The sequence below is a fragment of the Pseudophryne corroboree genome, chromosome 1 (genome assembly GCF_028390025.1).
Source record: "Pseudophryne corroboree isolate aPseCor3 chromosome 1, aPseCor3.hap2, whole genome shotgun sequence".
Lineage (NCBI taxonomy): Eukaryota > Metazoa > Chordata > Amphibia > Anura > Myobatrachidae > Pseudophryne > Pseudophryne corroboree.
The window spans coordinates 373,997,228-374,014,374 of NC_086444.1; the positions used below are offsets into that span (position 1 = coordinate 373,997,228).

The following is a 17,147-nucleotide window of genomic DNA, read 5'->3' on the forward strand; positions in this document are numbered from 1 at the left end:
GGTATTATCTTCTAGAAGGTGCTAGATAAATGAGAAGTAGAATCTGATTGGTTGCTATGGGCAACATCCCATCTTAAATAGAACTCCCATCTTAGTAAATTTACCCCGTAGTGTCTATTTGAACATTTTTTACATACTATTATTTGTGTATCATTGTCATTTTCCCAGTACTACGCTGTGAACACTTGGTGGCGCCATAGAAGTAAAACATAACAATAATATAGGGCAGGCTGCTGCCATGTGACATGTGTTATTATAGTGCACAGGTCAGTGCAGCACAGTAGGAATTGCTGCTGCTTCACCACCTCCAGAGCTACTGTAGTAGCCAGCTCCAACACCTGAAGCAGAATTGGTAAGGTTATTTTTTTGTAAACTACTGTATGCTTCAGTCTAGAGCTGCCCGGAAATCATTAGTGAACACGGCTCCAGAACATGATGGAATTCCTGCGACTGCTCTGATTTTTGCTAGCTCAAAATGATGGAAAAAAGTGTAATATTAAGCTAATATTTATTTTCCATTAACATTAGTTAGACCTTCAGTTAAATATACATTTATTTACTAGCGTTTCCCTGTGGTTTCATTCGCTCTGTTATTGGTCAGCAGAACTAATTTTACAAAGACAGTAGTGGCATTTAATATTGTAACATATATTTTATATTGTACACATTGATCACAATGGCCCTCATTCCGAGTTGATCGCTCGCTAGCTGCTTTTAGCAGCAGTGCAAACTCTAAGCCGCCGCCCTCTGGGAGTGTATCTTAGCTTAGCAGAAGTGCAAACGAAAGGATCGCAGAACTGCTCCACAAAAAGATTGTGCAGTTTCTGAGCAGCTCGAAACTTACTCCTAGCTAGCGATCACTTCAGACTGTTTAGTTCCTGATTTGACGTCACAAACACGCCCTGCATTCGGCCAGCCTCTCCCCCGTTTCCCCAGCAACTCCTGCGTTTTTATCGGGCATGCCTGCGTTTTTACACACACTCCCTGAAAATGGTCAGTTTCCGCCCAGAAATACCCACTTCCTGTCAATCATTCACCGATCAGCAGTGCGATTGAAAAGCGTTGCAAGACCTTGTGTGAAACTGCATAGTTTTGTGTGAAAGTACGTCGCGCAGAAATGCCGCTTTTTCACCTAATCGCCGCGCTGCGACCGAAAGCAGCTAGCGAACAACTCAGAAAGACCCCATAATCTCTTTGTAACCAATATTTGCTGTTTTTTCTTCAGGGAGTCACAAAAAGATGCTTGGGACTACTTAATCGTGAACAAGCCACTTAAAGCTGCCCATGGGAGAAGCAGCTAGTCCTGATATCTACACCTGCAGCTCTGAGCGTTTCCTCCTGCAACTTGGTGAGCGTCATAGTGAAACAGACGCTTATAAAAAAAATTGCAGGTGCTTGCATTGAAAAGGAAAAATGTTGGGGATAAGGGGTGTAGGTGGTATAAAACGAAAGTTTTATGGTAAGAACTTACCCTTGTTAAAACTCTTTCTGCGAGGTACACTGAGCTCCACAAGTCTGGACAATGGGGTGTAGAGTAGGATCTTGATCCGAGGCACCAACAGGCTCAAAGCTTTGACCTTCTTCCCAAGATGCATGGCGCCGCCTCCTATATCACCCCGCCTCCCAGCACAGGAGCTCAGTTTAGTTAACCAGCCCAATGCAGTAGCAGGAAAAGAGACGACAACGGTTAGTAGCCACATACACCACACTCTCGCGACAAGAGAAGTGTCAGCGGCTAATGCCATATCAACCCAAAGAAGCTAAGTGCGTCAGGGTGGGCGCCTTGTGGAGCCCAGTGTACCTCGCAGAAAGAGTTTTAACAAGGGTAAGTTCTTACCATAAAACTTGTTTTCTGCTGCGGGGTACACTGGGCTCCACAAGTCTGGACAATGGGGATGTCCTAAAGCAGTTCCTTATGGGAGAGGACCACTGTAGCGGGCACAAGAACCCGGCGTCCAAAGGAAGCATCCTGGGAAGCGGCAGTATCGAAGGCATAGAACCTTATGAACGTGTTCCCGGAGGACCACGTAGCCGCCTTGCACAATTGATCAAGGGACGCACCACATTGGGCCGCCCAAGAAGGTCCAACAGACCGAGTAGAATGGGCCGTAATGTGAACAGGAGCTGACAGACCAGCCTTCACATAAGCATGCGCAATCACCATTCTGATCCACCTGGCCAGGGTCTGCTTGTGAGCAGGCCAGCCACGTTTGTGAAATCCAAACAAAACAAAGAGAGAATCAGACTTTCGAATAGAAGCAGTTCTCTTCACATAGATACGGAGAGCCCGTACCACATCCAAAGACCACTCTTTGGGAGACAAATCAGGAGAGACAAAAGCTGGAACCACAATCTCCTGATTAAGGTGGAACGAAGAAACCACCTTAGGCAAATATCCGGGACGAGTCCTAAGAACCGCCCGGTCACGGTGAACAATCAGATATGGGGAACTACAAGACAAGGCACCCAAATCCGACACTCTTCTAGCAGAGGCAATAACCAACAGAAACACCACCTTAAGTGAAAGCCACTTAAGGTCAGCTGAACCAAGAGGTTCAAATGGAGACTCTTGTAACGGCTCCAAAACCACCAAGTCCCAAGGAGCCACAGGCGGGACATAGGGAGGTTGGATACGCAACACACCCTGAGTGAAAGTATGAACATCAAGTAAAGTCGCAATTTTTCTCTGAAACCACACCGACAAGGCAGAAATATGAACCTTGAGGGAGGCCAGACGCAGGCCTAAATCTAGCAGCTTATTCTAAATCTAGGCCCTGCTGTAGAAAAGCCAAAAGTTTGGCTGTACTCAGGGCCGGCGCTATCACTAGGCAGCTTTAGGCAGCTGCCTATGAGCGCCGGCCACTGGAGGGCGGCAGAACACACTGATGAGAAAATGCTGTCTCTACAAATCTGTCGCCCCCCACCTCCGTGATAGCGCCTCACATATTCACTTGAGGGCTCAGGCATGTTGCCTGCACCCTTACCACCCCCCAATCCCCAGGGCCAGGGCACTTTTATTTTCCCTTTGCAGCCACATGCTGCAGTGTGCTCATACAGAAGCCGACGCTCTGCTGAGTTTGCTTCCTGCATGGACAGGAACAGGAAGTCACGTGGTGCACTGCACATGTGACTGTGAGAGAGGAGAGGAGAGGAGCCTTCAGACGTGAGGAGCAGCAGCCCAGCAGGTCTATCAGAAAGCCATACCATACGGGGGAGCACAGACTAAGGTACATTCTGCTGCTAATGAGGGAAACTGGTAATTTTAGTGTGGGGAGGGGAGGGGGGGTTTGTATATTAGTGTGAGGAGGGGTGGTATATTAGTGTGTGCAGAGGGGGTATATTAGTGTGTGCAGGGGGGGGTATATTAGTGTGTGCAGGGGAGGGGGTGGTATATTAGTGTGTGTAGGGGGGGTATATTAGTGTGTGCAGGGGAGGGGGTGGTATATTAGTGTGTGCAGGGGGGTATATTAGTGTGTGCAGGGGAGGGGGTGGTATATTAGTGTGTGTAGGGGGGGTATATTAGTGTGTGCTGGGGAGGGGGGTATATTAATGTGTGCAGGGGGGGTTGTATATTAGTGTGTGCTGGGGAGGGGGGTATATTAATGTGTGCAGGGGGGGTTGTATATTAGTGTGTGCAGGGTAGGGGGGGTGGTATATTAATGTGTGCAGGTGAGGGGGGGGGTGGTATATTAATGTGTTCAGGGGAGGGGGGGGGTGGTATATTAGTGTGTGCAGGGGGGTATATTAGTGTGTGCAGGGGAGGGGGGTGGTATATTAATGTGTGCAGGGGAGGGGGGTATATTAATGTGTGCAGGGGAAGGGGGGTATATTAGTGTGTGCAGGGGGGTATATTAGTGTGTACATGGGACGGGGGGTGGTATATTAGTGTGTGCAGCGGAGGGGGGTATATTAGTGTGTGCAGCGGAGGGGGGTATATTAGTGTGTGCAGCGGAGGGGGGTATATTAGTGTGTGCAGCGGAGGGGGGTATATTAATGTGTGCAGCGGAGGGGGGTATATTAATGTGTGCAGCGGAGTGGGGTGGTATATTAGTGTGTGCAGCGGAGTGGGGTGGTATATTAGTGTGTGCAGCGGAGGGGGGTATATTAATGTGTGCAGCGGAGGGGGGTATATTAATGTGTGCAGCGGAGGGGGGTATATTAATGTGTGCAGCGGAGGGGGGTATATTAATGTGTGCAGCGGAGGGGGGTATATTAATGTGTGCAGCGGAGGGGGGGGTATATTAGTGTGTGCAGCGGAGGGGGGGTGGTATATTAGTGTGTGCAGCGGAGGGGGGGTGGTATATTAGTGTGTGCAGCGGAGGGGGGGTGGTATATTAGTGTGTGCAGGGGAGGGGGGGTATATTAATGTGTGCAGGGGAGGGGGGTATATTAGTGTGTGCAGGGGAGGTGGGGTGGTATATTAGTGTGTGCAGGGGGGTATATTAATGTGTGCAGGGGAAGGGTGGTATATTAGTGTGTGCAGGGGGGTATATTAATGTGTGCATGGGAGGGGGGGTATATTAGTGTGTGCAGGGGAGGTGGGGTGGTATATTAGTGTATGCAGGGGGGTATATTAATGTGTGCAGGGGAAGAGTGGTATATTAGTGTGTGCAGGGGGGTATATTAATGTGTGCAGGGGAGGGGGGGGGTATATTAATGTGTGCAGGGGAGGGGGGTGGTATGGTGGTATATTAATGTATGCAGGGGAGGGGGTGGTGGTATATTAATGTGTGCAGGGGAGGGGGGGACGGTATATTAAAAATTTGTATGGGGGAGTGGCATATTAATGTGTTTTTGTTTTTTAATTAATGCAGTTTCCCACTGCCTATCACCCACTGCCTCTCCCCGCCCGTCACCTCTCTCCTGAGACCCTCTCCCTATCACTCACTGACTCTTATACCGCTTTTAGACCAACAGCGCGGGTCGCAGCCGGGAGCCTGACACGGGTGCTACCCGGCTGCGCCCTGCGTCAGCTCCCTTTCCCACTGCACTCGCCAACCCGGCATATTGCCAGTGACGCGGCGGGGGTGGCACTTGGAGATCACATGATCTCCAAGCGCCGCCCGCACATTCACTGTACACTGCAAAGTTTGCCGAGTTGAACACGTGTTCAACCCTGCAAACCACCCGAGTTGGAATACCGGGTCACTCGACCCGGATTATTCCAACTCGAACCTTTTACACCAGCCAGCAACACGGGTTATGCACCTTCAAGTGCAATAATCCGTGTTATATGCTGGCGGTGTAAAAGGGGTATTGCCCTCACTCCGTCACCTCTCTTCTATTACACTCTTCCTGTTGTTCACCATTTCCCCATCACCTCTCTCGCTTGTTACCCAGTGACTCTCACCCTCTCAATGTCACCCTCTGTTTTCACCCTCTGCTTGTCACCTTCCTCCACTCACTGGTCACTGCCTGTCCCTAGCTTCACTCTCTACCCTTCTCCCACTGCCTCTCCCTGCTGTTACCCTTTTCCCATCCGCTCTCTCTCCTGTCACCCTCTCCCTGTCACCTACTGACTTTTCTGTCACCCACCGTCTCTAACACTCACCCGATCACCCTCTCTCTTTTCACATTTCTGTGGGATCTATTCATGAAGCAGTGAAAAGTGTGGAGAAGTAAGTCAGTGAAGAAGTTGCCCATGGCAACCAATCAGCTTTTATAATTGTATAGAATACACTTTATAAATGTTACCTCAACACTGATTGGTTGCCATAGGCAACTTCTCCACTGTTTACACTGCATCATGAATAGACCCACATCCTCCTCCTCCCCCCCCCACACACACACTCACCTTGCGATTTCAGTCTCAGGCGTGTTTTTGACTACCACCCCTTCAGCGATTGCAGACTCCCGCATGTTGCCCGCTAGCCCCCACCCCCACAATTGCAGACTCCTGCATGTACGGCATCCACCACGTACCACTATGTAAGCATGCAGGGGGGGGGGGGGGGGGAGCAGGCTAAAGTTTTGCCTAGGGTGTCAAGAAACCTTGCACCGGCCCTGGCTGTACTAAACTTGGAAGCGTCATAATGGTTAGATGCGCACCAAACAAAGTAGGAATGCCAGACCCGATGGTAAATCCGAGCAGAGGCCGGTTTCCAGGCCCGCAACATAGTTTTAATGACCTCTTCAGAAAAACCCTTAGCTCTTAAGACGGAAGCTTCAAGAGCCACGCCGTCAAAGACAGCCGGGCTAGGTCCTGGTAGACACAGGGGCCCTGAACGAGGAGGTCTGGGTGTTGTGGAAGTAGAAGTGGACGCTCTGACGATAGGCCTCGCAGGTCTGAGAACCAGTGCCGTCTGGGCCACGCCGGAGCTATGAGAAGCAGATTTTCTTTTTCTTGCTTGAACTTCCGAATTACCCTGGGCAGGAGTGACACCAGAGGGAACACATACGGCAGCCGAAACCTCCACGGCACTGCCAGAGCATCCATGAATGCTGCTTGAGGATCCCTTGTCCTTGCTCTGAAGACCGGAACCTTGTGATTGTGTCGAGACGCCATCAGATCCACATCTGGAAGACCCCACCTTTCCACGAGGAGTTGAAACACTTCTGGATGGAGGCCCCACTTGCCGATATTGCCGGTAGATGGCGTTCTGCCCAACGTAGAATCCGTGAGGCTTCCTTCATTGCCAAACGGCTTCGAGTGCCGCCTTGATGATTTATGTAAGCCACTGTGGTGGCGTTGTCCGACTGTACTTGAACAGGTTGGTTCTGAATCAAATGCTGGGCCAGGTTCAACGCATTGAAGACCGCCCGCAATTCCAGAAGGTTGATCGAGAGGAAAGATTCCTCCTTGGTCCGCCGACCCTGCAAGAAGTGCTGCTCCAGCACCGCGCCCCAACCTCTTAGACTGGCATCTGTCGTCAACAGGACCCAGTTGGATATCCAGAAGGGACGGCCTCTGCACAATTGTCGGTCCTGGAGCCACCAGAGCAGCGACAGACGGACCTCCGGAGTCAAAGAGATCATTTGAGACCTGATCCGGTGAGGCAGGCCGTCCCACTTGTCTAGAATCAGCTTCTGGAGGGAGTGAGAATGGAATTGAGCATACTCCACCATGTCGAATGCTGATGCCATGAGGCCCAGCACCTGCATTGCCGAATGTATCGACACATGCGGACGAGAAAGGAAGCAACGAATCCTGTCCTGAAGTTTCAGGACTTTCTCCTGAGACAAGAACAACCTCTGGTTGTGAGTGTCCAACAGCGCTCCCAGATGCACCATGCTCTGAGCAGGGACCAGGGAGGATTTCTTCCAGTTGATGAGCCACACGTGGGCTTGTGGAAACAGGACCGTCATATCCAGATGACGCAGGAGAAGATCTGGGGAATTTGCCAGGATTAACAAGTCGTCCAGATACGGCAGTATCCTGACCCCTTGACGGCGGAGTACCACCGTCATAACCGCCATAACTTTGGTGAAGACTCGCAGAGCCGTTGTTAAACCAAAAGGTAACGCCCGAAACTGGTAATGGAGGTTGCCAATAGCGAACCTCAGGTATTGTTGATGTGACACTGCTATAGGAATATGCAGGTAAGCATCCTGTATGTCCATTGAGACCATGTAGTCCCCAGGTTCCAAGGCCAGAACTATAGAGCGAAGGTTTTCCATACGGAACTTGGAAACCTTCACAAACTTGTTCAGTGCCTTGAGGTTGAGAATGGGCCGGGAGGAGCCATTCGGTTTCGGGACTAGAAACAGCGGAGAATAGTACCCCCGGCCCCTCTGAGCAAGAGGCACCTGTACTACGACTTCTGTATCCAGGAGGGTCTGTACCACCGAATGCAGAGTGTTTGCCTTTGTTTGGTCCGACGGGACGTCTGTCTGGCAAAATCGATGAGGGGCTCGGTTTTTGAAGGCTACGGCGTAACCTCGACTGACAACTTCCCGTACCCAGGCATCTGAAGTGGTCTTCAATCATTCCTGGGTATACCCTAGAAGCCGGCCCCCCACCCTGGGATCCCCCAGGGGGAGGCCCATCCCGTCATGCGGCAGGCTTATCGGTCTTGGCTGCTGGCTGACGGGCGGCCCAGGCTCTTTTGGGCTTCGGCTTACCAGGTTTGGAAGTGCGGGCATGCTTATGGTACGCCTGACCTTTTGCTTTACCTGAAGGATGAAAGGGGCGAAAGGACGTGCATTTGGCCTTCGACACAGAAGGAGCTGCATTAGGCAGGCAGACAGTTTTGGCAGTAACCAAGTCAGCCACTATCTTATTTAAGTCCTCCCCAAACAGAATATCCCCCTTGAAAGGGAGTACCTCCAGGGTTTTTTCTAGAGTCCAGATCCACAGACCAGGATCTCAGCCACAATATCCTGCGAGCCAGGACTGACATAGTAGAGGCCTTGGCTGCTAGGATACCGGCATCAGAAGCCGCCTCTTTAATATAGTGAGAAGCTGTGACAATATATGACATGCATTGTCTAGCATGGTCAGAGGAGATTTCAGCTTCTAACTCCAAGGCCTATGCTTCAATAGCCTCTGCCGCCCATGTAGCTGCAATAGTGGGCCTTTGTGCAGCACCCGTGAGGGTGTAAATCGCTTTTAGACAACCCTTGACTCGTTTATCCGTAGGCTCTTTTAGAGACGTGACGGTAGTGACAGGTAGAGCTGAGGAAACCACCATCCTAGCCACATGAATCTACTGGAGGAGGTGTTTCCCAATTCTTAGACAGCTCTGGCGCGAGGGGATAGCGAGCCAGCATCTTCTTTTGAGGCACAAACTTCGTACCCGGCTTTGCCAGGGATCCTGACGTATATCCACTAGGTGGTCAGAGTGAGGTAAAACGTGTTTACTCACCTTCTGACACTTGAACCTACCTGGTTTCTTAGGAGGAACGGATGGCTCTGGATCATCCGTAATCTGCAGAATTAACTTAATAGCCTCCAAAAGATCAGGAACATCAACATGTGAACTACCCTCCCCATCAGCCGTATCTGAGTCAGAACCTGTGGGGTCAGCGTATGTGCTGTCTTCATCAGACGAGATGTCAGTGACAGCAGTGGATTGTGAGGAGACGAGCGCTCGCTTAGAGGATCTCTTGGACTTAGGCGAGCGTTGGTCAGACTTTTTAGTAGTCAGGGACTGGTTCAACTTCTTTAATTGAGCAGATAAATCGTCCGCCCACGGCGGGTTAGCTGCAGGGACCACATACGGTAGTACCGGCATTGGGGGTCCCATAGGGGGTGTTAGTTTATGAACTACCGTATGCAGAAGCGTGGAAAAAGCGGCCAACGGAGGGTCAGTATGTGCCTCCGTTGCCACAGTGCCACTGTGGGGCAAGGAGCCCCCAGAACCAGAGCCCACAGCTGCTATATTCTCCCCATATGTGCCTGTGACTTCAGCAACACCAGCAGTGTGTTCCGCCCCAGAACCGTTACCCTCAGAAGCAGGCATGATATAACTTGCAGTATGAGGTAACACAGTACAATTATTAGCAGCACTATATCCCTAAACCCAAACCCCTGCGCAGTGTAGTCAGTACCAGCAGAGATAAAGGAGAGGTATGGTGACTAAATCACAGAGGAAAATACGTAATACAGTATATCTTTGTGAAAATCCTATATTAAATAACACCTGACGCACCAAGCCCCCTCAGGTTATAGAATATAGGGATATCAAGTTGAGTGAAAGACACGAGATGGACACCACTCAGCTATCAATGCACACACAAATAGTCACAGTTTGTACAATGCAGAGGTTATTACAGACAATAATACTGCACTGGACTAACTTACACAGCTATATAGTCAATAGATATAACACTACACAGTAAGAAACTGGATGTATATCACAGGGTAATTGTACTATAAACCCCTGACTAAATGCACTCTTTCTTACTAACACTGACTAAAAAGGCAGGTAGAATACTTAAGTGTCATGGAAAAGCACAGCGCTGACAACCAGGCGGCTTTACATAGGAGGATTTGCCCAAGCAGTCCCAGGAACAGTGAGCTGAGGAGTAATGGCGCCGCAGACACTGACAGGGAGTGAGGAAAAGACAGAGATGCAGCTCCAGGGCAGGAACACTTGCTGGAAATGGCTCCCTGGGGCTGGGGGAGGGGCTTCAGGTCTAAGCCTTATCCCCTTGCTGGCAAAACCACCGGGAACTGTGGGCGATATTAAAATCGTTTTTTTAGAGAAAACCTGACCTGCGCCCATGCCCTGGTGATCTAGTGGGATTGCCTGCATCCACAGTGTCCACCGCCAGCGCGCGCGGCCCACCTCCTACTGACCGCGCAGGATCGCAATAAAGACCGGGTCCCGCGAGCGGAACTCACTTACCACCTCCCGAAGCACGGCCACGCGATCCTGGAGAGCCCCAGCCGTGTGTGTCTAACATGAAGAAAACCGGAGCCTCCGCTGTAGGTACCCGGCAACTCATAAAAAGCTTTTCTCAGGGCTGATTGGAGCAGCCCCTCTGTTAATTGCCTGCTTACTGCAGCACCAACTGACAAACTGAGCTCCTGTGCTGGGAGGCGGGGTGATATAGGAGGCGGCGCTATGCATCACGGGAAGAAGGTCAAAGCTTTGAGCCTGTTGGTGCCTCGGATCAAGATCCTACTCTACACCCCATTGTCCAGACTTGTGGAGCCCAGTGTACCCCGCAGCAGGAATACAGGTACCTGCACCACTGCCCATTAGAATCTCTGCCTGAATTAGATTCCTCTGCAGAACAGTCACTTTAACCGGGTTACGTTACATAACTTGAGCTGAGTCAAGTTTCGCAGAAGCATGATCGTAACAACAAATTTGAATGTCAAGCGTCTAATTATTCCTTTATTGCTCCTCACATCGAGATCATACATGCCTCAGCTTCTTTCTATGTCACTAAGTTATACAATAGTGAAAACACGATCCAGATTTATCCAGTAATTTTTGTGTGATGCGAACAGACAAAAATGAAAACAAAATAAAAAAATAAAATTGCTATGCACATACACAACCCTTACAGTTTTATTATAAGTATAGATGTACACTTTATCTACTATCTACAACAAAATGAAATTCATTAGTAGCTTTGTAGCTTTGGAAATGGAGAATGTTAATCAGGGGTAAACATACATAGATGTGTATAGATACATAGATAGATAGATATAAATATATATATATATATATATATATATATACACACACACACACACACACACACACACACTCTACATACTGTATAAACATTATATACACACACACACACACAGTGTAACACACATATATAGTGTGTGTATATATTATATATGTATACATACATACATACATACATACATACATACATACATACATACATACATATGGAAGCCCCTCACAGCAATCCTATCTATCTAGCTGTCTATCTGTCTATCTATCTATCTATCTATCTATCTATTTATCTAGACTTTCCATCAATCACTGAAGGGGGTGTGTGTGTGTGTGTGTGTGTGTGTGTGTGTGTGTGTGTGTGTGTGTGTGTGTGTGTGTACATTTTATATATATATATATATATATATATATACACACACACAGCACCAGTTAAAAGTTTGGACACACTTTCTCATTCATTTGAATGAGAAAGTGTGTCCAAACGTTTCACTGGTACTGTGTGTGTGTGTATATATATATATATATATATAAAACACTCACTTCTCCGGCGATGCAGAAAAAGTGGCCCCTGAGGAAGACCAGTCGGTTGAAACAGCTGTCGGGCTGTGTTTGCTGTATTTGCTGTACTTCACCATGCCGTTTGGTTAAGGAATAAATCCTGCTTTTCTTTCATCTACACGTGAGTGCTGGCTTGTCTACTTTTTCTGCATCGCTGGAGAAGTGAGTGTTTTATATTTATTGCTGCCTTGCACCACCATTTTTTGCTTTATATACAGTACATAGGCTTTGAGTGCTGTCGTGATTTCCTATATATATATGTAAATATATATATACACACACATATATATATATATATATATATATATATATATATAGATATATACATACAGCGTCCACGGCGGAGGCATGGGAGGATCTACACCTTCGGTTTGGCGGGCTCTCTCTCTATGTGGGTGAGTACACTTACTTTTCTATTCACTCTCACATCTTGACAAAGGGGTTAGACACCCCGAAACGTTGACGGGTTATGCTGTGACTTTCTAATACACATCGTTTGGTTACAAGACCATGAGTGCAGCAGCCTTTCTTTGTTCTAATATTTACACTGCTCAAAAAAATAAAGGGAACACTAAAATAACACATCCTAGATCTGAATGAATGAAATATTCTTATTAAATACTTTGTTCTTTACATAGTTGAATGTGCTGACAACAAAATCACACAAAAATTATCAATGGAAATCAAATTTATTAACCCATGGAGGTCTGGATTTGGAGTCACACTCAAAATTAAAGTGGAAAAACACACTACAGGCTGATCCAAGTTTGATGTAATGCCCTTAAAACAAGTAAAAATGAGGCTCAGTAGTGTGTGTGGCCTCCACGTGCCTGTATGACATCTCTACAACGCCTGGGCATGCTCCTGATGAGGTGGCGGATGGTCTCCTGAGGGATCTCCTCCCATACCTGGACTAAAGCATCCGCCAACTCCTGGACAGTCTGTGGTGCAACGTGGCACTGGTGGATGGAGCGAGACATGATGTCCCAGATGTGCTCAATTGGATTCAGGTCTGGGGAACGGGCCGACCAGTCCGTATCATCAATGCCTTCATCTTGCAGGAACTGCTGACACACTCCAGCCACATGAGGTCTAGCATTGTCTTGCATTAGGAGGAAACCGGGGCCAACCGCACAAGCATATGGTCTCACAAGGGGTCTGAGGATCTCATCTCGGTACCTAATGGCAGTCAGGCTACCTCTGGTGAGCACATGGAGGGCTGTGCGGCCCCCCAAAGAAATGCCACCCCACACCATTACTGACCCACTGCCAAACCGGTCATGCTGGAGGATGTTGCAGGCAGCAGAATGTTCTCCTTGGCGTCTCCAAACTCTGTCACGTCTGTCACATGTGCTCAGTGAGAACCTGCTTTCATCTGTGAAGAGCACAAGGCGCCAGTGGCGAATTTGCCAATCTTGGTGTTCTCTGGCAAATGCCAAACGTCCTGCACGGTGTTGGGCTGTAAGCACAACCCCCACCTGTGGATGTCGGGCCCTCATACCACCCTCATGGAGTCTGTTTCTGATCATTTGAGTAGACACATGCACATTTGTGGCTTGCTGGAGGTCATTTTTCAGGGCTCTGGCAGTGCTCCTCCTGTTCCTCCTTGCACAAAGGCGGAGGTAGCGGTCCTGCTGCTGGGTTGTTGCCCTCCTATGGCCTCCTCCACATCTCCTGATGTACTGGCCTGTCTCCTGGTAGCGCATCCATGCTCTGGACACTACGCTGACAGACACAGCAAACCTTCTTGCCACAGCTCGCATTGATGTGCCATCCTGGATGAGCTGCACTACCTAAACCACTTGTGTGGGTTGTAGACTCCGTCTCATGCTACCACTAGAGTGAAAGCACCGCCAGCTTTCAAAAGTGACCAAAACATCAGCCAGAAAGTATAGGAGCTGAGAAGTGGTCTATGGTCACCACCTGCAGAACAACTCCTTTATTGGGGGTGTCTTGCTAATTGCCTATAATTCCCACCTGTTGTCTAGTCCATTTGCACAACAGCATGTGAAATTGATTATCAATCAGTGTTGCTTCCTAAGTGGACAGTTTGATTTCACAGAAGTGTGATTGACTTGGAGTTACATTGTGTTGTTTAAGTGTTCCCTTTATTTTTTTGAGCAGTGTGTGTATATATATATATATATATATATATATATATATGTATATACCACTATAGAAATCATGCACACAAACATCAGTGACGTGCGGTTAGGTGAATGGCTGGGGAGGCACACATGGGGATGGGTGTGAATGCTGTGAGCCTGTCACACCCCCTACTGACTGTAACTCTCCCCTTACTACAGTAAGTTACAGTGTCCACTGAGTCACCTACCTGCCTCCCTGTGTCTTCTCTTGCTGTTGCTGACTGAGCTCTGACTACAGTGCACTTCCTGGTCACATGACACATCCAAGTGTTCATCAGTGCACAATGCTGTAGCGCCTTGAAGTTGAGTTTGGCTAATAAAGTCTTGAGGTCAAGCTGGCAAACTGGGAGCACTGGCAACACTAAGACACCCCTATAGTAACACACTTCACACTCCTTCCACATAGCTTGCGTGCTTAGTAAAGGGTAAAATAGACCCAGCTTGTGAAATAGTTTGGACATAAAACAGACTATTTATCAAGCCCCTTTTATAATTTATTATTATTATTATTATTATTATTATTATTTATATGTTGCCACAAGGGGTTTGCAGCACCTTACACAGTACATAAACAGAATGAACAGAAAAAGAGAAAAGTATTTACAGTACAGAACAATGAAGGACATGGATGTGCTTTATAAACATGTTTGCATCACCTGCCATAATACTCAAATAAGCTTAATACATCTCCCCCTCAGGGGTCTGTTTACTAAGCCTTGGATGGAGATAAAGTTGTTGGAGAAGTACCAGTCAATCGGCTCCTAACTGCCATGTCACAGGCTGGGTTTGGAAAATGACAGTTAGGAGCCGACTGGCTGGTACTTTATCTACAGCGACTTTATCTCCATCCAAGGCTTAGTAAATAGACCTCAGTCTTTTAAGGACATCTTGGATTTCATACACTTCATGGACTTTTCACTGATCTATATGGCATCACAAGGGTTCCACACATAAATATATGAGTAAAACAAGAAAACAGTGACTTACCGTACAAGACATTGCTAGACAATTACATGTTTTATAAAGATTGCTGCATCAGCAGCCATAATACTGAAATAAGCAGCAAGACGGCAGAACCCAGGGGTTAGGTGCCACTGTAGGCAGTCGGGAGAAGATAATGGTTTAAGAGAAGGAAGGAAAAGCACTTCAGGGAAGAGGGCCATGCTCGTGAGATGGGAGTATGGAGCGGTGGGTTAGTATGAGAGCTGGAATGCTTTAATAAAGTGGGTGGAGAGTCTGAGAGGGGGAGAGTTCCAGTGGTAGGGAGCAGCACAGCCAAAATCTTGAAGGTGAGAGTGAGGGAAATAATCAGTTGGGATGAATTTCAGCAATCATTTGTGTAATATACATACACAGTGGTGGCCAAAATTGCGGACACTTTTTGAAATTTAAATGTATTTCAACTTCGAATGCTTATAAAAACACTTCATGCAGAGCAATGATTCATATATCAAATGAAAGGAAATTTTATGCTGAATTCAACACAATAAACTGAGGTCAAATATTTGCATTACAAGGGAAGTTATGCAGTGAAAACAACACTTAGAGTGAAAATCCCTGTGTACTTATGATGTCACTGTCCTATCAGTATTTCATTGGGTATCCTTTCTTTTTCAAGCTCTTCCTTCTTTATTATGTGGTGCCATGAGACAATTATAGCCTCAATTAATTCTCTTTTATTGGATGGACGCCTCAGGTGTACCAGTTTTTTCAAACGGAACCACAAATGTTCTATGGGGTTCAGGTCTGGGCTATATCCTGGCCATCCCAGCACCTATATGTCATTCTCTGTGAACCACTGTTTGCATATCCATGCAGTGTGGCAGGGAGCTGAATCCTGCTGGAAAAAAAATGGGTCATTATCTGGAAAAAGATCCCTGATAGAAGGTAGAAGTTTTCGTTGTAGGATGGTGTCAATGTACTTTCTGCTGTTCAGTGTGCCATCTATGACATGAAGACGGCCTACAGCATCTGTTGTCATACATGCCCAGATCATAACACTTGTAGGATTCTTTGTTTTCGCTTGAATGCAATGTGGATGTACCTCTTCCCCCGATGCGACGTCTCACATATTTTCTCCCATCACTACCAAATATCGATATCTTAGATTCGTCACTCCATATTACTTGTTTCCACTGACCTTCTGTCCATGCAATGTGTTCTTTTGCCCACTTTATTCATTTCTGCCGCTGCTTTTTATTCAGGAATGGCTTTTTTCTGGGAATCCTACCTTTTAGGCCAGCCTCCGTTAGTCTTCTCCGTACCGTTCTTGCACTGACAAAAACACCAGTTGCACTCAGTTCACTGCTAATGGACGCAGATGACATTCATCTGTCCCTGACACAAATTTGTTTTATTCTCCTATCAACAGCTGTTGTGTACTTTTTCTGTCCTTTTCCTTCTTTGTTTTGTATAGATTGTGTTTCCTGATAGCGTAAACAAAACTTTCGTACTCCTGATGTTGTCACATTCCCACCAACTTTTCTCGCAATCGCTGCAAACAAAAGACCATTTTCACAAAACTGACGTTTCCCACCTTTGAACATGACCTTGCAGGTGCTCATAAACGACAGCTGATTGGTCCTCAGAACGATGATTCCAATTGACTGGTAGTAGCTGTTACTACAACCCGCTTCTTGAATCTCACGCATCTGTGCTTCTTTGTCTCACTGAAAGTAGCATAACTTCCCTTGTAATGTAAATATTTGACATCTGCTTATTGAGTTGAATTCAGCATTAAGTTTCCTTTCATTTGATATATGAACCAGTGCACTGCGTGAAGTGAAACGGTTTTTATAAGCATTCAAAGTTGAAAAACATTTACATTTCAAAAAGTGTCCGCAGTTTTGGCCACCACTGTGTGTGTGTGTGTGTGTGTGTGTGTGTGTGTGTGTGTGTGTGTGTGTGTGTATATATATATATATATATATACCTTTCATACACACCGGCACTCAGCTGTGTCTCCACAAATGTGCCCAGGTGCCCTCCAAACAAAACCCAGCACGGGTCTAAACAGTCACAATGGGAAAAGGCGGCACTCTCAGGACTTGTAGTAATGATAACACCAAAGAAGAGACAGACAACTACTCCATAGCTCTGTAGATTAACGTTTCGATTTATCCAAAAACCGTCATCAGAATCATATAACATACAATACATACAAGACATACTTACATAACCTTCTCCCCCCGTCAGGAAGCCGCTGGCGCCGCGCCGTCTCCCGGGTCAATGACGTCACACGAGCGACGCGCGCCCTCCGGCGCGCCCAGGTGACCGCCCGGCGTCATGGCAACCCGGCCCTAACAAACCACTGTGAATGATTACATAAAAACATCAAACGCAAAATACACATGTGGTT

General features: G+C 47.4%; 1 long non-coding RNA gene across 2 annotated transcripts in view; it reads left to right on the top strand.

Moving 5' to 3' along the window:
* LOC134885862 (uncharacterized) overlaps positions 1-17,147 on the top strand; it is a 73,015-nt gene that overhangs the window by 45,720 nt on the left and 10,148 nt on the right. Inside the window, exon 1 of one of the 2 annotated variants that reach the window (XR_010169971.1) lies at positions 2,834-3,227. The exons of the other annotated variant lie outside the window; for it this stretch is intronic. This is a non-coding gene — a long non-coding RNA (uncharacterized LOC134885862). Of the gene's footprint in view, positions 1-2,833; positions 3,228-17,147 lie in introns of those variants that run through there. 2 annotated transcript variants of the gene reach the window in all.